The sequence below is a fragment of the Bufo gargarizans genome, chromosome 2, assembly GCF_014858855.1.
Source record: "Bufo gargarizans isolate SCDJY-AF-19 chromosome 2, ASM1485885v1, whole genome shotgun sequence".
Classification (NCBI taxonomy): domain Eukaryota; kingdom Metazoa; phylum Chordata; class Amphibia; order Anura; family Bufonidae; genus Bufo; species Bufo gargarizans.
Window position 1 is genome coordinate 64,554,712 of NC_058081.1, and position 22,217 is coordinate 64,576,928.

Sequence of the window (22,217 nt, forward strand, 5' to 3'; positions counted from 1 at the left end):
TCCCAGAGCGCGCTTCTAGGCGGAGGATTCCTTTGATCCTCCGCCTGTAGTCCTCTGCATACCTTGCGGTGCGATAATTATCGCGCCGGAGGTATGCAGATAACAGAGGGAGGGATGTTTGTTTCCCTCTCTCTGTTATGTTAACTATCCCCAGCAGCTGGGGATAGTTAAATACCAAAAGGCATCGGATCTCTATTGATCCTATGCCTTTTGATGTCACCAGAGGCTGGACATGATTGTCCAGCCATCTGGTGACCTTCCTCATCCCCTGCAGGGATGCAGGAGGAGGGGGGGGGGTCACATTTTCTCTGATACTATATGTGTATGGATGCTTGGGGCACATCCATACACATATATATCTATATCCATATATATATACACACATATACCTAGTGAGGGGGGGGGGGATCATATGTATATTCATTGATGTTTGGGGCACATCCATGAATATACACCTACACACAGGGCATAAACAGTAAAGTCCATCACTACATATACCTATACATATACACAGAGATGTAGGCCAAAAAGGGGCCTATATACATCTCCGTGCATATCTATAGATCCCACCTGGACGAGCCTATGGACAAGGGCTGATATATATGTATATATGTCAAGGCATATATACATATATATTTAAATATGACACTTCCCTCAACAATCCCCCTGTTGTCGGGAATACGACAATAAACATTTTGGGGGAAGGGTTGGGCGACATTTGCCTCCTCAATCGTACCCTTGATGACAGTTCAGGGAGGACTAAAGTAATCTGACTCTTAGGTACCTAGACATCACTCATCGTGTATAACATCTCCATCCTGCCTCTCATCAAAAGGTCTCCATCCACCGAATACACCATCTTCTTCTCCTTGGATAACTTTCTTGGTATCTTATGATCTTCAGGTGACAGCCACTCCCAACGTAGTTTATGCCTGACTCCGGAACGGCTTCACCCATGCAGTCTTTTGATCACTCCACTCAGCGACCGTTTATGGTCTTCTCTTTCTCTTTGCCAGTGTTGCTTCCCCGGCGTCAGTCCCCCGCAATGTCAGTGCCAGTCCTTCGGTGTCAGTCACTCCCAATGATTCTGGAATGACTTTACCCTTATGTAGCACCTCCTTCTGGGGTACTGACGGCCGTAGGTTGGCCTTTTAACACAATTACGAATTATCTTGATTGAAGACTTAGTTGTTCGAGAGGTTCTCCCATGGACAGATACGTAGATATTTATAAGGCAGGACAGAATTTCTGGTGAGAGGTGATGTCATAGTACCTAAATTCTAACTGCGGGAAGGAACCCCGCACTACCACCATTCAGTCCAACCCTTACAAAAAGTCACCATTGTCGATGTTAAAGTGGCAAATTCTTTGGTAATGAGGGGCCTGACCCTAGGGAATCTACTCCTCCCCACTCACACAAACAGGTCCCATCCCTCCCAATACAGCCTAATTCAATTTAGTGTGTACCCATAGAGGCTCCAGCAACCTGGCCTATCTCTCTACACCTCCAAAGATGCCGGTAGTTAACAGACTTCCGTGTCATTGGGAAATGACTATAGGATGCAAGTGTGCGTTCAACCATATGTAGTATGGCTGTCGCACAATTGCACCCAGAGCCTCCACGGGCACACAAGGAACTCACATGCTTATCATCAATATGAATCTATACACAGTATAACGGTTACAGGGTGGCCTAGGATACATCCCGAACCCTTATACGAAACTCTGCTATATTGTAACACACATATATATATAATGCTATGAGGTTACAGAATGTCCTTTGGATTTTCATCCCGATCCTCATAGGAAACAGTATGTCCATACAGTCTCTGGCTTCAGGACTTTGTTGGAGCTAAGTCCTGAGCCTCCTACGATTGACTTCATGAAGCTCTGTCTGGTTCTGGTTTAGTTGGTCCGCAAGTCTCTTGACCCTCCTGTAGATTAGACACAGTCCCGTGTACATGATGATTACCAGAACCAGAAGAACTATCACCGGGTGTATCAATAGATTAAAGAAGGATGTTGCCTTGGGACTGTAGCCGAACAGACTTTCCCACCAGGAAACTTTGGAGTCCTTGTCCAAGGCGGTAGTGATTGCCGTTATTTTGTTCTTGTCGTGGGTCAGTTGGATGGTGGCCCGTTTCTCAGTTTCTCGAAGATTCTGAAGTATTTCGTCTTCTTGGCTGAAGTCTAGTAGGAGGTGTTTGAGCTCTATCCCAAAACCAAGAGGAATCCTCTGGAGTCTCACCGGAACGTCAGGGCGGATGTCGAGTCTCTTCTCCGGGGTGATTGGTGTCCTTCCTTGTAGCTCTGCGACATCTAAACCTAGGACGGGACTAAGGGTGCAATACGCTCCAGGGAGGAGTTCTCCTCTCTCGGTGCAATTAGTTCCATAAATGGTGTAAGACATATTTTGCCTCTGGTACCAGCACCAATACCCTTGCCCCAAGTATTTAGGGGAGGAGGGCATTGGGCTGGAATTCATCTCACAGGACCCCTCGGTGCTCCAGCACTGGTGTCTTAACACCCGATCCTGACCACCTTGACAGAGGATGGCATCCTCTTTCTTCCAGCATCCCTCTGTGTCTAACAGATAAGGATGGCCTCCCTCATAGGTTAGAACGCCTGAGGGGAGCTGTGGATGAAGCACCGTCTGGTTATTTATGACAATCCCTAGGTTAACTGCACTGTAACCCTGTCTAAGATGACCAGATACCGGAGCCAATGATGACGCAGTGCAAGTGAGATTCCTACAGCCGTGCCACTGTACTACCCACCAGTTGGTGTGATTGGCTGCAAAAGGAGATATAAGAGGACTTACCCGTTGGCGGAGGTTAAATGGAAAGTGGCCGCCGTACAACGATGATACAATATGTTTAAGGTTGCCTGAGAGTTCACTCTGGACCTTGCGTACACGCCAGAGCGAGCTGAGCTCTATCCTGTTCTTCCAAGAGACCCACAACTAACCTTCTAAACTTCTCTCGTAAAGCAGAAGATAGAGAGGTAGTGGCATCTATGTGCGAATGCTGCAAACCCTCTAAGACGTGGTTTACATCAAGCTGGGTCTCGAATCCTTCTCCGGCGTGTCGCGCAACATCCCCAAGTTTACCTCTCAGGACTTCCATATCCATAGTGTTCAGGGCGCCCACTCCCAATGCACCTCCGCCTAGTCCCATGGCTATCAGATCTCTTCTTCCCCTTTGATTCCTGTGTATGAGATCATCCTTTCTTACCTCTTGCCCCGCCTCTATCCAACCTCTTATCATGTCAATTTGGTTCCTCACAAACTCCCCACATCTGTGATCCCATTGGTCGACTCGGAAGTCATCTACGGAAATTCTCCAAGTACAAAGGACGAATTTTGTCCCCGTGATGATCTTCCATGGGGATGACAGTTGAGAAGCTATAGGATCTGCCAATTGATGGATAGGGGCGTTGCAAGAGTCTAAATGCATTTTTACAGGTTGGAGACCTTTTGCTTCATAGGGGATCCTCACCACGGTTACACAAACTTGCCCTCTACCTTTGAACGGATACCATTGGTCACTTTCTCCAACCTGTAGCACTAGTTTTCCTACGGGTTTGGATTTAGACAGATAGACCCATTGTGTAAAGGTCCAGCACCCTTCATCTACTGCCTCGCAAAAAGGCCATCTAAACTAACCATCTATATTGATGTCAAAGTTAATATCCCTGCCACTGGGGTCTTTCCAATCGGAAGACACATACCTCCCCCGGTATTCCTCATTCATAGGGGTACCGTCCATCCATACATCCACTGTAGGGGTATCCACTCCATTGCACACCAAATCCCATCTCCAGGGATTAGTGTCCAAGGTTACCATCTGGGTATCTTGTTCCCAGTGGGCATAGGTGATGAAATAATATCCAGTCACCTCCTGAACACACTTGTCTCTCATGATGGTGATCATAAAAGACCGTATGGATGGAGATCCCCTTAACTGAGCATACCTGAGATCCTTGGCATCTGTCCGTACTTTTAAAATGGTGGCTCGGTAAAAGCCTTCCAGTTTTACCGGACCACTCTGGTCATTCCATAGGACCTGGCCAGAGTTACTGCAGTTTAACTTTAGCATCATTATACTGGTTCGTATGTAATCTGTGGACACATGTCCCTGAACATAACTGGATTCCCTAGTGATAATCATCTGGGAATCTCTTAACATACAATAAGCTTTTAGGGTGCCCTTTATCGGAATGGGTCTGTCAAAATATGTCCTTACCCTCAGCCCATCTTGGCTATCCCTCCTTATGAAGGTAGCTTTAAGGATATACCAGCCACTATATTCTGCACCCGTGACATCCTCGGGGCTCAGAACCCCCTCCTTGGTACACAACACTGTGGTAGTGTTGGCTTCCACTTGTTTGTAAGGATGTAAGTGAGGGTCCCTAGACACCCATCTTAAGGAACTCATAGGAGTAGGGTCAGAGTCCCGAAAATGTCTGAATTCTTTGAGGCAGAGGGCATGTAAATCATGTTGTATGGCAGACACATTCTCCACAGGGGTATAATGTTGAATTACACCTTGGGCGAAACTCTCCCTCTGGAAACCATACAGATACCACTGTCCTGGTGTAAAGGAAAAGTTCTCGTATGGTTTCAGGATTTTGCCCTCCAAACATTCCACCATTAAAAGGCCGGGTTTATTCATAGATATGTCAGCCATATCATTATTAACTCCCAGGCCCTCCCCCGAAGAGGTTGAGCCTGCCATCATCATGCTTACCACCAGTGCCACAAGTTGGGGATATGCCATGTTCAGAGGATTTCTATATCTTTTCAGGCTAGTCGTAACCTTGGTGAGTCTCCCTCCCGTGATCTGTTAATTCAATGTGTATGTAATTAGTTTCATGGATCCACCCTCGACCCACCAAACCCCCCCCCCCCCGTTTACCCAACTGTGTGAGGGTTATGTTATTGTATTGGGGAGGCTCGGGTGGCCTTGGCCTGGTCGATATGGATCCATAAAACTCCCTGTCGCCTACGTGACTTTTTCTTGGTTGTCATCGGCCTTTGCACCTTTAGCATGGTGTCACCCATTACTTCAAGGACCTGATAGGGTCCTTCCCAGTTTGCATCCCAGGGGCCGGCCCGACGGAAGATTTTGACCATCACCAGCTCTCCTACAGAGGGCATTGGTGTTTCCCCCTGTAGATACGGTCTGTGTAGCCGTATTGCTGCATGAGGCAATAACTCCTTCAGGTTTAGTTGTACCTGTTGGAGAAACAGGTCTCTGGCGATGGCGTTCTTCACTGGTTCTGACACCAGGGGTTCATTGGGCAGGCATAAGGGCATTTTGCGTCCGGTCATTAGTTCGAACGGGGTGATACCGGTACTGGTAGCCTCGGTAGCTCGGATTCCCATGAGCACGGCTGGCAGAGAGGTTACCCATGAGGAACCTTTCTCCAGTAGTGCTTTAGAAAGTCGTGTTTTTATGGTCCGGTTCATCCGCTCCACGATGCCCGCTGACTGAGGGTGGTAAGGCACATGAAACCTTTGCTTTATGTCTAAAAGACCACAAAGCGCTTTCATTACCTTACCCGTGAAATGGGTCCCTCTGTCTGACTCTATCAATCTGGGAATACCCCATCGTGACAGAACCTGTTCCCAGAGAACACGGGCAGTGGTTGTAGCCGAATCGTTGACCGTGGGGATGGCTTCTACCCATTTAGAGAAAACATCCACTACCACCAGTGCGTAACGATAGTTACGACTTCCTGTTGGTAAAGGTCCTATAAAATCTATTTGTAGTGCGGACCATGGACCATCTGCAGGAGGAACTCGCTGCAACACCGGCTTCAGGGCTGACGCCCTTGGGTTAACCTGAGCACATACCAGGCACTGTTGTGTTACTTCCTCTACTGTGTTGGACATTCCCGGCCAGTATAATTTGTCTCTCAGGAGAGACAAGAGTTTATCCCGGCCCAGGTGTCCAAACAGTTGGTGGTTCAATCTGGTCAGTTCTGCTTGCAGATGCTGTGGAACCACGGGAAGAGGAAGCTGTTGTGTACCGGCATCATAACACAGGATCCCTTGCTGTCTTGACCAGGGATGCTGTGGAGATGTGAGGTGTGTCATTAGAAGAGGGTCTTTTGCTTGTTCCTCCTCAAATGACACCGGGCCTTTACTCAGGTTGGTACGAACTGCAATCTGGTAGGCCGGTAGCGGCTCAGTGTCTGTTTCCTGAAGGATCCCAGATACTGCCGCTAGTTTGGCCAATTCATCCGCCTTGTTGTTACCTAGCGTCAAAGGCTCATCCCCTTTCTGATGCGCAGGGATTTTTATGATGGCTGCTTCCGCCGGGTGTGCCATGCCCCATTCCCAAAGTTCTTTCAGGACCGATAAATGAGCCAGAGGTTTGTTTTGGCTATCCACAAATCCTCGTCTTTTCCATGTGTCCAGGTGCAGGGTGAGAGAACGAACTACATATGAACTGTCGCTATATATAGTTCGTTTCCCTGGGGGTTGAAGAAATAAGGCTTTCTTGACTGCCTCCAGTTCCGCCCGCTGTGCCGACATGTGACCTGGTAACTTGACAAGATTCTGGGTACCTGTGGTCTCATCCAGCACAGCAAAACCTGTGACATAGGTCCCATCCATGAAAAATCGAGAGCCATCAACAAAGATGGACTCTGTCTTCTGGATGTTTATCGGTCCTGAAAATTTGTGGCGCGTTGATGTGCGCTGGTTGGCCACAGTCATGTTCGGTGCCAGTTAGGTTCAGTAACTGGGACAGAACATACTTGGCTTTGTGGTTCACCTGTAGACTTCGGCCACTGAGATCCATAATCCATCTCCCAAATCTCTGTTGGGAGACTCCAGGGAGTGTATCACGGAGCAGGAGGGCCAATGGAGAGTGTGGAGTCTGCAAAGTGAGGGGCCTGAAGCCTACAATATGCTCAGTGGTTTTGACGGCATAGTGTATGGCTGCCAGTTGTTTGGCACACTCATCGAACCCTCGTTCAACAGGCAAAAGTAACCTGGAGAAGTATCCCAGCGGTCTAGTGTCATACCCTATCTGCTGTAGGAGGACCGCTGAGATAGACTCCGTCCCTGCATGCGCCTGTATGGCTATTTCCCCTTCAGGATGGGGGGTAGCCAATACAGGGGCAGAGGAGAGGTCCCTTTTCAAAGTAGAAAAGGCCTCTTCCTGTGTATCAGACCAACCTTTGATTGAAGGGTCTTCTCCTCTGAGGAGTTCATAGAGGGGTTTTGCTTTGGCAGCAAAATCCTCTATGAACTCCCTCATGAAATTAGCAACTCCCAGGAATTTTCTTAAATCCTGTAGAGTGCCCGGCCTAGGTAACTTTACCATGGCTTCCACTCTGGCTGCCACGATTCCTTTGGCTCCAAAAGAAATTTGGACTCCAAGAAAAGTCACCTCCGTTCTGGCCAAATTTGCCTTGTGGGGACTCAGCTTGAGTCCTGACTTGGCCAGGAGTCCCAATAGCTCTTTTAACAGAACCAAGTGTTCTTCTATGGTTTCTGTTTGTAAGAGCAGGTCATCCACGTATTGCAGAAGGCATCCTGGCCGTGAAAATACACTCAGAACGGCCGCCAATGCCTGGTGAAAATACGTGGGACTACTGTGGAATCCCTGGGGGAGTACACCGAACATGTACTGTTTGTCCCCTACTGTAAAGGCAAATTTGTACCTACAGTTTTCAGTGAGTTCAATTGAGAAGAACCCATTGGCAACATCTATGGTTGAGAATATGCGACTTTTGCCGCTTATTCTGGCCATGATGTCGGGAGTCTGTGCCACCACTGGAGCGGACATTGGGGTGTACTTGTTGAGGACCCGGAGATCTATGGTGAGCCTCCATGCATTGGTGTCCTTTTTCTTTACTGGCCAGAGGGCATTGTTGCATTTAGAATTGCCCTCTATGACCACCCCCCTTAGTTTTCAATTCTTGGACAGGTGTCCAAAATTGAATGGGTGGCTTCTGGCGGAAAGCGGTATTGGCGTTGAGGTGGAGGGTCGGGACCTTGTATGTCCACCTGAACTCCAATCAGTCTGCCACAATCGTTTTTTCCCTGGGCCCACAGATCGGGGTACTCATACACAATAGGCTCAAGATCTGGATTATGCGAGATCTCAGGCCATTTGTGTTCAAGTACTTCAGTAGAGTCATCTACTGTTGGCAATGGTGGTCCCAGAAACTGGCGTTGGATGACAAACACCTTGGATTGTCTGGGACCCTTCCATACAATACTATTTGCCAGATCTAGGATCCACCCATTTTGTGTCATTACGTCGGTTCCAATAATGTTGTCAGAACCGGGGTAATACCACATGGGGATCCTAAGGGTCGTGTGAGTGGTAATCTGGACAATTACTTCTTCTATTCTGTGGGCCTTCACCCCCCCTTGTTGGTGATCAAATCCGATCACCACACACTGAGGGCTGTTGGGATGTAAATCATGTTTGACATTGGTAATGGAAATTTCCGCACCAGTGTCAAGCATGATTTCGGCGTCCTGATTTTTGATTTTGGCTTTTATGTGGGGTCTCCCTGAAGAATCCAGTATGATAGGACATACTGGCGCCAGTTCTTTAGGGATCCCTGATCTTCAATCAATTTCTACCAGACTCCCAGTAGGTACCTGTGAGGTACATACTGCCACTTGTGGGTTCTTGTTATGGACCCTTAGTGTGGATTCCAGGGATTCCACACTCCTTACCGAACGCGCTGGGTCATTCACAACAGCCACACGTTTTGGTGTCTGGACCTGTGAATGTCCCAGATATTCCCCCACTGGTTTGGCATAATTAGGTTTCATCTTGAAACCGTTATTATTGCCCGTTCTCTCAGGATTTGTCCGGTTATTACGTGACCATTGTGGACAATTCCTCTTTATGTGCCCGTATTGTAAACATAGGAAGCATCGAATGCTTCCCATCCTTTCCAGTGGCGGGGCCGTGGGGCGAATAGTTGAATTACCCTTTGTGTGCTGTACCCGATCATCTTGAGATATATCAGGTACAGGCGCACGCTCCGTCACTTTGACGAATTTCTTATTGAGCAGTGTATCCTGTCTGCACTGCTCAATAATCATAGCAGCATCCGTGAGGGATGGTTCCCTGGCTGCGCTCAACCGGATTGCAGTATCAAGGTATGGGAATTTCTCCACAAACATACGTATCATACCCTGTGGAATTCCGACACCGTGATCCTTTGTAACCCTTCTATACATGGCTTCAAACCGACTACACATAGACAAAGGTTCGTCATGTATAGTGGGTTTGAACTTGGACAGGATATCTGGAGTGACGTCCCAATGGCCCGTTGCCAGTCTCATGAGTATGGAGAGACGTTCCTCCTTGTCATAAAACTGTCCATTCATGGGTTGTGTCCTCCCCGTTACCTCATACCTTTGGTTTAGGTGTGTAGGTAACCATAACTTGAATAACTCCATGCGATATTCGTGAGCCACTGAATACTTGTTACAGTGACCCTCGAAAATATCACATGAAGTAAACGGATCTACAATGGGATCATATTTTGGGATCTCCTTGCAAATCCGTAACAGGAAGTTTATCCTTTCCATACTGGAATGGTTAGGGTAAAAATCTTCCTGTCTTTCCGGACGCGTTGGCGGATTGGAAGTGGTAAATGGCCAACCACTTTCCTCTCTCCAATCGTTGTCCTGTTCCTGGAATCGGTTGCTACCCCTATTCTCCCTGGGTGTTTGGGTAAAAGGTAGCGTCCGTTCCACATGTCCCCTGGTGTCTACTGCCTCGGGTGTTTGATCCGTGGAAGATATTGGCGCTGTCGCCGCTGTCTCCCCATGTGCCGTTCCCGAAACACAAACCTGTTTCGTGGGCACCATGCTGTTAGCACCAGGCCGTGACAGATTCGAGATGACCTGCTGCAAATCCGCAATGGTTTGCGTTTTTGCAGCCATGTCCTCTCGAAGTTGAACAATCATGCTATCCATAGATACCGTATTGTTCCTGAACTGATTTATCTCAGTGTACAGTCTGAGCAGTTCCTTGTCCATGTCAGAGTAGAAACTCTCCTTGTCCGAGAGTCTAGACTCTAACACGCAAATCTCCCTGCCCCTCTCGACCGTACACTGGGACTTCTCTTGTAGTTGTGTTTGTAATGTGTGCAACTGTTTAATGTTCTCAACACAACAATTGCAGTGAAAGTTTGCCATGTTGGAAACTTCCTCTGCCTTTGTTGTGCTGTTAAGTGTTTCTAGATGTTCTGGCTTCCAAATGATATCCTCAAAGGTATGAACCAATTTGGCTAACATTTGGAGTCGTTTTTTTGTTTTTTGAACACACTACGATTAATGCACAGTTTATCGTGAGCGTATGCCTGGTCCAATAAAGTGGACCATAGCAGCTCAGTGGATTTGTAAGTGGTGGGGATGATGGGGTTGTATGTGCTATGTTTGCTGAGGTGTTGCAGTGTGGTGAAGTTCATACTCACTTTTTGACGAGAGGCCATCTTCATTGGTGTCGTTGATACTGTGTTGCTGCGTGGAGGAGGTCCTTCAATATTCGGAACGCCTTCTCCCGACCAGCCAGACGACTTCTGTTTCAATGATGATGGTTCTCTCTTCAGTGGTGTATGTGATGACTTCTCTCCAGTTGGCGTGTAAGGGAATCAGAAAATATTAGTACACAAAGATCAGGAAAGATTTTAGATTCTCTGCTGTAGAGTTTGCTCTGTGTCCGGTTCTGATCGAGAAAAACCCGCTCTACCTGTCCGAACCTTCAGGCTATGGACGCTCAGAATCCACTGACCGCGTCCTTCCCACCTGATTAGTTCACAGCGTAAGCGATTTTTCCGTTCCAAAACCAACCACAGATACAAACTCACAGCAGTGGGCCTGGCTCGCCAATGTTAAAGGGGGATATTAATTATTGATATTTATGCAAATCTCAATAATTAATATTCATAATAGGCGTAATCGTCTGGTGATGACTCCGCCTATTTATGCCTTAATGAACAACAATTTACTGCTGATTACCTTAGTCTAATCACCAACTACACTTACTGCATGCGCCTTACTGACTACCGCTAGTAATCACACGTTACACAATAGATACAAATGACACAGTATTTATTAATCCTTACAGAATACACAAGTAATACAGTGCCAACAATATGCTACCTCTACGGCAGCGATTCCTTGCAATTATAAAGGAATTATAGGTTTATAACTATATATATCTATAAACAGATGGATAGATATATATTGTTATAACAATGCACAATAATATAGATACACACACTAATACAATACACTAACACGGCACTGACTACACTAACGCAGTCCCAAATCCACCCCAAGATCTAACTAGTATCAATGACCATACACATTCATACACTTTAACGGTCGCCCACCCAAGCCTGACTATATACTATCCCTAAGGGGTAAAATCAGGGGTTATTACATAAACTGTGCTGCTGGGGTAAGCAGGACAGCCGCGGGGGTAGAGACACCGGGGAACAGGGGACGTAATGCCGGGGATATCAGGACCTGGGTCAGGGGAAAATGAGGGTCACCAGGGGTATAGGAGATGAGGGTATATTATGGGGGGCAATAAGGTATGGGGGGAAATAAGGGATATAGGGCAGGGTAGATTCTATAGGGTTTAGGAGGGTTTATAGGGAGGGTAGGTAGGGTATAGGAGGGTGGATTAGCGTTGGTGGTATAGGGGGGGTAGGTAGGGTATAGGAGGGTGGATTAGCGTTGGTGGTATAGGGGGGGTAGGTAGGGTATAGGAGGGTGGATTAGCGTTGGTGGTATAGGGGGATACTTATGTTATCCTCTGCTCGTCGTCCAGGGGGGCTCGTTTTGTCCAGGGATGATCCTCTTTAATGCCGGTGGTGGTGGACTCTCTCTCACCAGCGTAGCGCTGCCGGACTATTTAAGTCTAGCAGCGCTCGCTCCCGAGGCCGCCCGTCCCGCGGCGCGCATGCGCGCCGCCGGCCCGAACACGTAGGCCGGCGCGGTGATATGACGTCACCGCGCCGGCCCGCGCCTCCCAGAGCGTGCTTCTAGGCGGAGGATTCCTTTGATCCTCCGCCTGTAGTCCTCTGCATACCTTGCGGTGCGATAATTATCGCGCCGGAGGTATGCAGATAACAGAGGGAGGGATGTTTGTTTCCCTCTCTCTGTTATGTTAACTATCCCCAGCAGCTGGGGATAGTTAAATACCAAAAGGCATCGGATCTCTATTGATCCTATGCCTTTTGATGTCACCAGAGGCTGGACATGATTGTCCAGCCATCTGGTGACCTTCCTCATCCCCTGCAGGGATGCAGGAGGAGGGGGGGGGGGTCACATTTTGTCTGATACTATATGTGTATGGATGCTTGGGGCACATCCATACACATATATATCTATATCCATATATATATATACACATATACCTAGTGAGGGGGGGGGGAATCATATGTATATTCATTGAGGTTTGGGGCACATCCATGAATATACACCTACACACAGGGCATAAACAGTAAAGTCCATCACTACATATACCTATACATATACACAGAGATGTAGGCCAAAAAGGGGCCTATATACATCTCCGTGCATATCTATAGATCCCACCTGGACGAGCCTATGGACAAGGGCTGATATATATGTATATATGTCAAGGCATATATACATATATATTTAAATATGACACTTCCCTCAACAGTCACCACCTCTGGTAGGAGGATTAACTCTTTCCAGAGCTTGGACCTGAAGACCTGCGGTATTGCCCTGATGAGAAACCGCAAAGTGTAGACTGGCTGCTAAGACATTTCTCACTTTCGTATGTGGAATGTCCGAGAGATGTTTACATCTCTCGGTCATTACGGACGCGGCAATACCAAACATATGGGAGATATTTTCTTTTTGCAATTTTTTTCATTGAAAAGCGTATTTTCAATGGAAAAAAAATGCATATTTTTTTATTTTATGGAATTTTTTGATTTAATAAATGTGTATTTTTTTTCTATTTTTTTTACTACTTAAAAGTCCCACAACGGGACTATAATATACAGTATTTTGATTGCTTTTAAAATGTAATGCATTATCTCTATAATGCATTACATTTCAATAGCAATGCTATTCAAACATTGACCAGCAGGCTGCCCTGATGAGAAACCGCGAAGTGTAGACTGGCTGCTAAGACATTTCTCACTTTAGTATGTGGAATGTCCGAGAGATGTTTACAAATTCTCACTTTAAGGCTGTTAGTAGTATATCCAACATATTGAAGGCTGCATATAGAACAGGTAATACAGTAAACCACATAGTTAGTGTTGCAATTAACATATTGATTAATGTTAAAGGTATTATGCGTAGCTGTAGAATAAATGGAGGAACCCATTTTTATGTAATTGCAGCATGTACATATGCGGTGGCAGCATTTAAATGTACCCTTGTGTCTCAACCAAGTACTTTTATCTTTAGTGTTTATGTCACTGTCAGAGAACAAGCTGGGGCAGATTTTTTGTGCTATGGTGGGCGCACGGCGGGCAATGCATCTGACACCCGCCGAGCTGATGTCAGGCCACTGTTCGTCACAGTTTAAAACAGATAAATGCTTTCTGACAATGCCGCAAATTTGTGGAAATTCAATACTGTAGTTGGTGATGAACAAAGGGACATTTTGTGCGGCCGCATTGTGTTGCCTTTTCTGGCGTATTTTTTGGTTGTGTCGTGTTGTCTTCGGAAAAAACAGTTTATCTCTGGATTTTTTGGACGTACTAGCTTTGGCATGATCTAAAGTCCAAGGAGGATATCTGCGTTCCGTAAGTCTCCTGGCTACAACCTCCGTTTCCATTTTAAATGTGTCCTCTCTGGAGCAATTCCGTTTAGCCCGAATAAATTCTCTTTTTGGAATATTGTGGACCACATGTGGGGGATGGCAAGATGTATCCATGAGAGTGGTATTACCAGCCGTCTCCTTACGGAACGTGCTGGAATAAACCTGTTGTGCAACATAATCACCCTCCAAGGACAGATCAAGAAAGGTAATGGTGGGAGTGCCATGTAAAATAGTAAACTTCAAATGACATTGATTATTGTTGAGAAAGGTCCCAAAAGAGGGTATGGCCGCTGAATCGCCCGACCATACAAACAGCAGGTCGTCGATATAACGGCCGGTACCATCTCAGGGAGCCACTCCAAGTATTATTCATCGAAAATATTGAATGGCACTCCCACCACGCCATGTAAATGTTTGCCATGGAGGGCGAGAATTTCGCCCCCATGGAAACTCCTGTCAATTGTAGGAAATATCGTTGGGCAAACATGAAAACATTATGTTTAAGCAGAAACACCCGACATATATACTCTTAGGAAACAGGAGAAAAATCAGAATAAACATTCAAAAACCAGCCCAGAGAGACCATAGTTAAATCACGAGGAATCACCGTATATAAGGATGTAACATCTGCTGTGATCCAAGAGAAGTGCGGTTCCCATTTGAAATTGTAAAATGCCTGCAACACCGCTCGAGTATCCTGCAGATAGCCAGGTATAGATTGAACCAGAGGCTGCAGGATACTGTCTACCCAGGCGGACAGTCTCTCTGTAAAGGAACCTATGCCTGCGACTATTGGCCTCATGGCTAGGAGGAAAACCTCCCTTATGGATTTTTGGTAGGGAGTGGAAGATTGGGACAACTGGATGTTGGATATATATGTAACCCAGTTGTTTTTGATTAATAAAACCATTCTCCAAGCCATTGGACAATAGTCGCAGAAGTTCCTGTTGATACCGGGAGGTGGGGTTGTGGTCGAGCTCAAGATAGGTACATGGCAAGGTTTTGTTTTTTATAAATGTAACTATCTAAGACCACCACAGCCCCACCTTTGCCCTCCGGTTTTATGACAGCATCCTTCAAAAGCATCAGCTCCTTTAACCCCTTAGTGACCAAGCCTGTTTGGGCCTTTATGACCAAGCGTTTTTCTTCCTTTTTTCATGGTCTCGTTCCAAGAGCTATAACTTTTTTATTTTTCCGTCTATATAGCTTTATGAGGGCTTGTTTTTTACGGGACAAGTTGTAGTTTTTAATGGCACCATTTTGGGGTACACATAACTTTCTGATTAACTTTTATTAACTCTTTCTGGGAGTGAGATGGGGAAAAATAGCAATACTGCCACTGCGTTTTTACATTATAAATTTTACGGCAGTTCATTTTTCGGTACAAATAACATAATATCTTTATTCTCTGGGTCATTCCGATTACAGTGATACTAAATACTTATTTTTTTTAAGTTTTACTACTTTTTTTTCCAATAAAACCCCTTTTATTAACCCAAAAAATTATTTTGCATTGCCACTTCACAAGACCCATAACTTTTTTATTTTTTCTATGGAGTTGTGTGAGGGCTTGATTTTTGAGGGACAACTTGTATTTTTCATTGGTATCATTTTGGAGTAAATTCCACTTTTTGATCGTTTGTTATTACTTTTTTTCGGTGGACACTAAGAATAAATTAGAAATTCTTTTTTTTTTTTTTTTGCGGCGTTAACCATAGGGGATAATTTATGTAATATTTATGTAGTCCGGGTCGTTACGGACACGGAAATTCCAAACATATGGGGGATATTTTCTTTTTGCAATTTTTTTCATTGAAAAGCATATTTTCAATGGAAAAAAAAGCATATTTTTTTATTTTATGGATTTTTTTTAAATTTAATAAATGTGTATTTGTTTTCTAATTTTTTTACTACTTAAAATTCCCACAAGGGGACTATAATATACAGTATTTTGATTGCTTTTAAAATGTAATGCATTATCTCTATAATGCATTACATTTCAATAGCAATGCTATTCAAAGATTGACCAGCAGGCTGCGCCAGAGAGGCACAGCCTGCTGAAGATAACTGAAGACAGGCTCGGGGCCCTGAACGGAAGCAAGGTAAGCTTCCCAACACATCAGCACCCCAAGATCTTATTTTCGGGGTGCTGATGGATAGACAGAGGGCATGTAAAGGGTTAAACAGCCCGGATCGGCACTTCTGCTGGTCAGGGCTGTTAGAGCAGGGCCCTGGAGCCGTGCAGCGCTTAGACTGGGCCGCCGTAAAAACGTGGCGGCCCAGCCTAAGGCCCCTTAGTGACCGCCGTAAAAAGGCGTATGGGTGGTCACTAAGGGGTTAAGGCCATATTTTCCTTATGGGACAGATTGTCACATTTATGAATATTATCACATGAAAAAGCCTCTTCATTCAAGGCAACCAAGTGCCTCTCGACAAGTTCCAATGCAAAGGAACGTGACTGCACCGGATAAAAATCACGATTAGAGGTGACAAAATGATATGCAAAATCCTTACTGTCTCTTTCATTCTGAAGAGGACGACACTGTTGCATGTGAGAGACATTAGAAAGTTCCTCAAAGGAAAAAGCCAAAGTGCTAGAAGTGCTGAGTGAATTATTTTCGGGCAGTGTAGATGTGCCAGTGTCCTCAAGCTTAGCGGATTCTGCTTGGTCAAAATGTTTTTTCAAAGTAAGGTTACGGACCAGTCTGTTGACATCTAGGATGGCATGGTATAAATTAAAATGATAGGTGGGAGAGAAAGAGAGACCCCTAGACAGAATATCAATCTGTGATTGACTCAGGGATCGAGAAGAAATATGGGTTACATATGGCCAAATATCTGTCATTGGACATCACTGTGAGGAGATAACACTCTGTACTTCCTAAAGCTCCATAGGCATAGGTTTGAGTAATGCAGCAAGTTATGGATATGGTGGCCCTTTCCAACCAAATCACACACAACATGTTGGGAATGACAAGAATTAAATCTCTGTTACGGAGAGGTGCTTGGGGAAGAAGTACATTAGGAAGTTAAGTTTCTGTTTAGTGGAAATCAATACAATGATCATGAGATTGAGTAAGATAGTGATAAGATAAATAATCAAAATGAGAAGAAAAACAATAATTTTTTAAACCATTGAGTCCAGGAAAACCAAGAAGTAAAAAATTCTGTCATGCTTGACTGGTTTCCACTGATCATTGTTAATGCCTGAAAAATACAGTATTTTTCACCCTATAAGACGCAGTTAGGGGGAGTTAGTGCGTCTTATTGGGTGAATATAGGGAAAAAGAAAATGTCTGGCGCTTTGCTTATTACAGTACCTTTCTGCCGCTGCATTGAAAGACCTGACCGCGCTCTGGGTGCTGGAAGGAAAGGGCAGAGCGTGCCTCTCAGTCTTCACATCTGCCTGCTCCTGGCTACCTGCACTGTGACTGCTGTGAGAGCTGTTCCCTGCCAGAAAGTGATCCATAAGGTACCCTTAATGACCCCAATCCTAATAAAGTGACCCCCCTAATAAAGTGACCCCACTCCTAATAAAGTGACCCACCCTAATAAAGTGACTAGAGATGAGCGAATTTCATATTTCGAAATTTGCTCATGCTTCATTCGGTGGTAAAAGCAGAATTGCGTTATGGATTCTGTTACCACGGACCATAACGCAATTCTATGATGGAATGCATAACGGAATGCCTTTAGAGGCATTCCGTTATTCATTTTGTCATAATAGAAGTCTATGACCTTCATAATGGATCCGTCCCTCTTACATTATGCAGGGGAGTCAAAATATTTTTTTGCTCATTTTGACCCTCTAAAACCTAGGTGCGTCTTATAGGGCGAAAAATACGGTATATATGAACATGACATTTATGAAGAAGGAGCACACTTGTCAATGTTTCTTTATTTCATTTATTAAAATGTTGTTTTTGGTGCTACTATAGCGTGTAGTCTACTCTGGTGAGGGTGATATGTAGTCCCATATACATTTTTCCGTTGATTCCTAGGTAGTGGGTGTAACCTACCTTTGCATATATCCTGCAGGGAAAATTGGTGGTGGTGACCTGTGAAAGCAGGATATACCATAATCCACTAGACTTCCATCCAAAAAGATGATCCATCCGGCTCCCATTCTGTGAAAACTTAATTTCCTCATTGATTCTTTTGGGAACAAGTGTAAGTTAATTTTGCAAAGGTCATCAGAGGGTAAAGTTGTGTGGACTTGCGAAATCAGCATATGTCATAGACTGCATCTTTCATCCAAAGAGAAGACACTTCCAGCTTGCATTGTGTGAAAAGTTTCCCTACCGATTCCTAACGTAAACTATAGGCTACAGTGTAAGGCTAATTTCACAAAAGCTTTCCATCTGGATGTGATCCATTTTGTGAATGGACATCATTCGGACTGAATCCTGACCCATTCCTTTCAATGGATATATGCACATTTGCGTTCAGGACAGATAGCAGCATGTCCTATATTGTCTATTTTTCACACAGCCCTGTTCCCAAATAAATTAATGGGACTGAGTGAGAAATGGAAGACATCCAGATGCAATGTGTTTTTCAGGGATGGTTGCTAGGAGATGTTGAATGTTAATTCTTCAGTTTTTCTTCTCGAATGTTGAAAATGGATGTAAAATCAATGGAAAACTGAAACTCTGAACTGAACACAATCACAGACAAAAATGATTCAACACTCATGAAAAACCATCATTTTGTTACATAACAGACCCTGAAATATTCTGTATCACTCATGTGAAAGAAGCCTAAATGTTCTGGTAGACCACACACTATAGTGTCAATATCTTGGTAGACCACACACTAGAGAAGCACCTTTTTCTAACTGTTTCCTGTGACATCACTGATTATTCACATCCTAATTGACTTACTTTCCATAAAGACTTAAATAACCATCTTGCTCTTTTGGTGCTCCCTCTCACCCATTATTTTTGATGTCTGTGTCACCTTTAGAACTTGTCCAGAAATCTCTCAAGAACTTTCACCAACCATGGAGGAAGCTAAGACTCTTCTAAACATGTCTGCAATAAAATTTCTGTCTTACTCCACGCTCCTATGCGCCCTTAAAAATCCTATTAAAACAGAAGACCTAAATAGACCCTTTACTCGTTTTGAATCCATGACCCAACAAAATGCACCTCCCAAAAAAATAATCTCTTTCTTTTACCAAACCCTTTTAACACAGCATATGGTGAATCCGCTGGACCTCTCATTTATCAAAGCTTGGGAACCTGACCTACTGTACAAACAAAATTTAATGAGAACCAACTCAAACTGCTTCTGAAGTCACCTAAGGTCACTACAAGATGTGTACGCACTCAAGAAAATGGTTTCAAAATTCTTACTAGGTGGTACATACCCCAGCAAGAATACAAAAAATAGATACCTCATACCCCGACATACAGTTGCAAGAAAAAGTATGTAAACCCTTTGGAATGATATAGATTTCTGCACAAATTGGTCATAAAATGTGATCTGATCTTCATCTAAGTCACAACAATAGACAATCACAGTCTGCTTAAACTAATAACACACAAATAATTAAATGTTACCATGTTTTTATTCAACACACCATGTAAACATTCACAGTGCAGGTGGAAAAAGTATGTGAACCCCTAGACTAATGATATCTCCAAGAGCTAATTGGAGTGAGGTGTCAGCCAATTGGAGTCCAATCAATGAGATGAGATTGGAGGTGTTGGTTACAGCTGCCCTGCCCTATAAAAAACACACACCAGTTCTGGGTTTCCTTTTCACAAGAAGCATTGCCGGATGTGAATGATGCCTCGCACAAAAGAGCTCTCAGAAGACCTATGATTAAGAATTGTTGACTAGCATAAAGCTGGAAAGGGTTATAAAAGTATCTCCAAAAGCCTTGCTGTTCATCAGTCCATGGTAAGACAAATTGTCTATAAATGGAGACAGTTCAGCACTGCTGCTACTCTCCCTAGGAGTGGCCATCCTGTAAAGATGACTGCAAGAGCACAGCGCAGACTGCTCAATGAAGTGAAGAAGAATCCTAGAGTGTCAGCTAAAGACTTAGTCTCTGGCATATGCTAACATCCCTGTTAGCGAATCTACGATACGCAAAACGCTAAACAAGAATGGATTTCATGGGAGGATACCACATTGCTGCACGTTTACAGTTTGCACAATAACACCTGGATGTTCCACAGCAGTACTGGAAAAATATTCTGTGGACCAATTTAAGCAAAGCTGAGTTGTTTGGAAGAAACACACAACACTATGTGTGGAGAAAAAGAGGCAAAGCACAACAACATCAAAACCTCATCCCAAATGTAAAGTATGGTGGCGGGGGTATCATGGTTTGGAGCTGCTTTGCTGCATCAGGGCCTGGACGGATTGCTATCATCGAAGAAAAAATGAATTCCCAAGTTTATCAAGACATTTTGCAGGAGAACTTAAGGCCATCTGTCCACCAGCTGAAGCTCAACAGAAGATTGGTGTTGCAACAGGACAACGACCCAAAGCATAGAAGTAAATCGACAACAGAATGGCTTAAACAGAAGAAAATACGCCTTCTGGAGTGGCCCAGTCAGAGTCCTGACCTCAACCCGATTGAAATACTGTGGCATGACCTCAAGAAAGTGATTCACACCAGACATCCCAAGAATATTGCTGAACTGAAACAGTTCTGTAAAGAGGAATGGTCAAGAATTACTCCTGACCGTTGTGCACGTCTGATCTGCAACTACAGGAAACGTTTGGTTGAAGTTATTGCTGCCAAAGGAGGTTCAACCAGTTATTAAAGCCAAGGGTTCACATACTTTTCCACCTGTACTGTGAATGTTTACATGGTGTGTTCAATAAAAACATGGTAACATTTAATTCTTTGTGTGTTATTAGTCTAAGCAGACTGTGATTGTCTATTGTTGTGACTTAGATGAAGATCAGATCACATTTTATGACCAATTTGTGCAGAAATCCATATCATTCCAAAGGGTTCACATACTTTTTCTTGCAACTGTATGTTGGAAATGCAAGTCAGACCCGGGATCCTACTTTCATATGTGGTGGACATGTAGCAAAGTTTCCCCTTTCTGGTCATTAATTGGAGATACCATCAACAAAGTTTGTGCTACATCACTAGAAAAAACCCCAGAGGTTTTCCTGCTGCTCCTACTGCCTACTGTTCCGTTTTTCCGTATGGCATATACAGCATACAGTAATTACATAGAAAAAATTGGGCTGGGCATAACATTTTCAATAGATGGTTCCGTCCGCAAAAACGGAACGGATACGGAAGACATGCGGATGCATTTCCGTATGTTTTCCATTTTTTTGTGCGGACCCATTGACTTGAATGGAGCCACGGAACGTGATTTGGGGGCAATAATAGGACATGCTCTATCTTTCAACGGAAGGGAAAAAACGGAAATATGGAAACGGAATGCATACGGAATGCATACGGAGTACATTAGTTTTTTTTTTTGCTGAACGATTAAAATGAATGGTACCGTATATAGAACGCAAAAAACGTCTCGTAAGCGGGAAAAAAAAACGGTTGTGTGAAAGAGGCCTAATATTAAGCTTCTCCTCCACCCTCTGATAGCAGCTGCCAGATTGATCTTAGCATCGTCATGGAAGTCAACCAAATGACTGTCCATTGCTGAATGGATTGCCAAAGTGGATCAAATTTACAGATTAGAAGAAATATCCCATTGGGAGTTTTGCAATCATACTAAATTTGATATTATCTGGCACCCATGGAAGATTTCTAGGGGCTTCCGGGCAGAGGAAACAGTAACCCAGTCTTAAGGGAAATATTACATGCAGTATAGTCTATATATTTATGTATCAGGACGCACATTGACCATACCCCCACTTTCCCATCCCTCTCTTCCCTTTTTCTCTCCTCCCCACCCCTCCTTATCTAATTGGTTCTTTATGTTATTTTACCATTTCTAAGCACAATCTCTAGCTTTTATATACAGGTTGTGTCAAATAAAAAATAAGCATTTTAGCACAAATACAGGTGAATTATTTTATTCCATCGCTAGGCTACCAACAACCAGTTTAGAAAGGTCAATATGTAATTGACTGTTCTAAAAGTAATTTACTGTCTGTATTCTGTATTTACATCCTTTGTGACGTTCTTTCCTACATTGCATGACTATGGAATATCAGATGTAATCCTATGTTTCTTGTGTTATTTTCTAATGCAATAAAAAGAGATTTGAAAGAACTTGTCCAGAAATAATCAAACCAAAAGACTTGGTTACCAGCCAGTAACTAACTCTAGTGACCAAAGAAGCGGGCTCTCTTCTCCACTTGCCCTTCAGCCCCAGCTTTGTGTAAAAGAAATGACTCTGTGGGCATACCTTAGGTAAAGCCTAAATGATGGTAATATTTTAACTTTCATATGCAATAGGATTA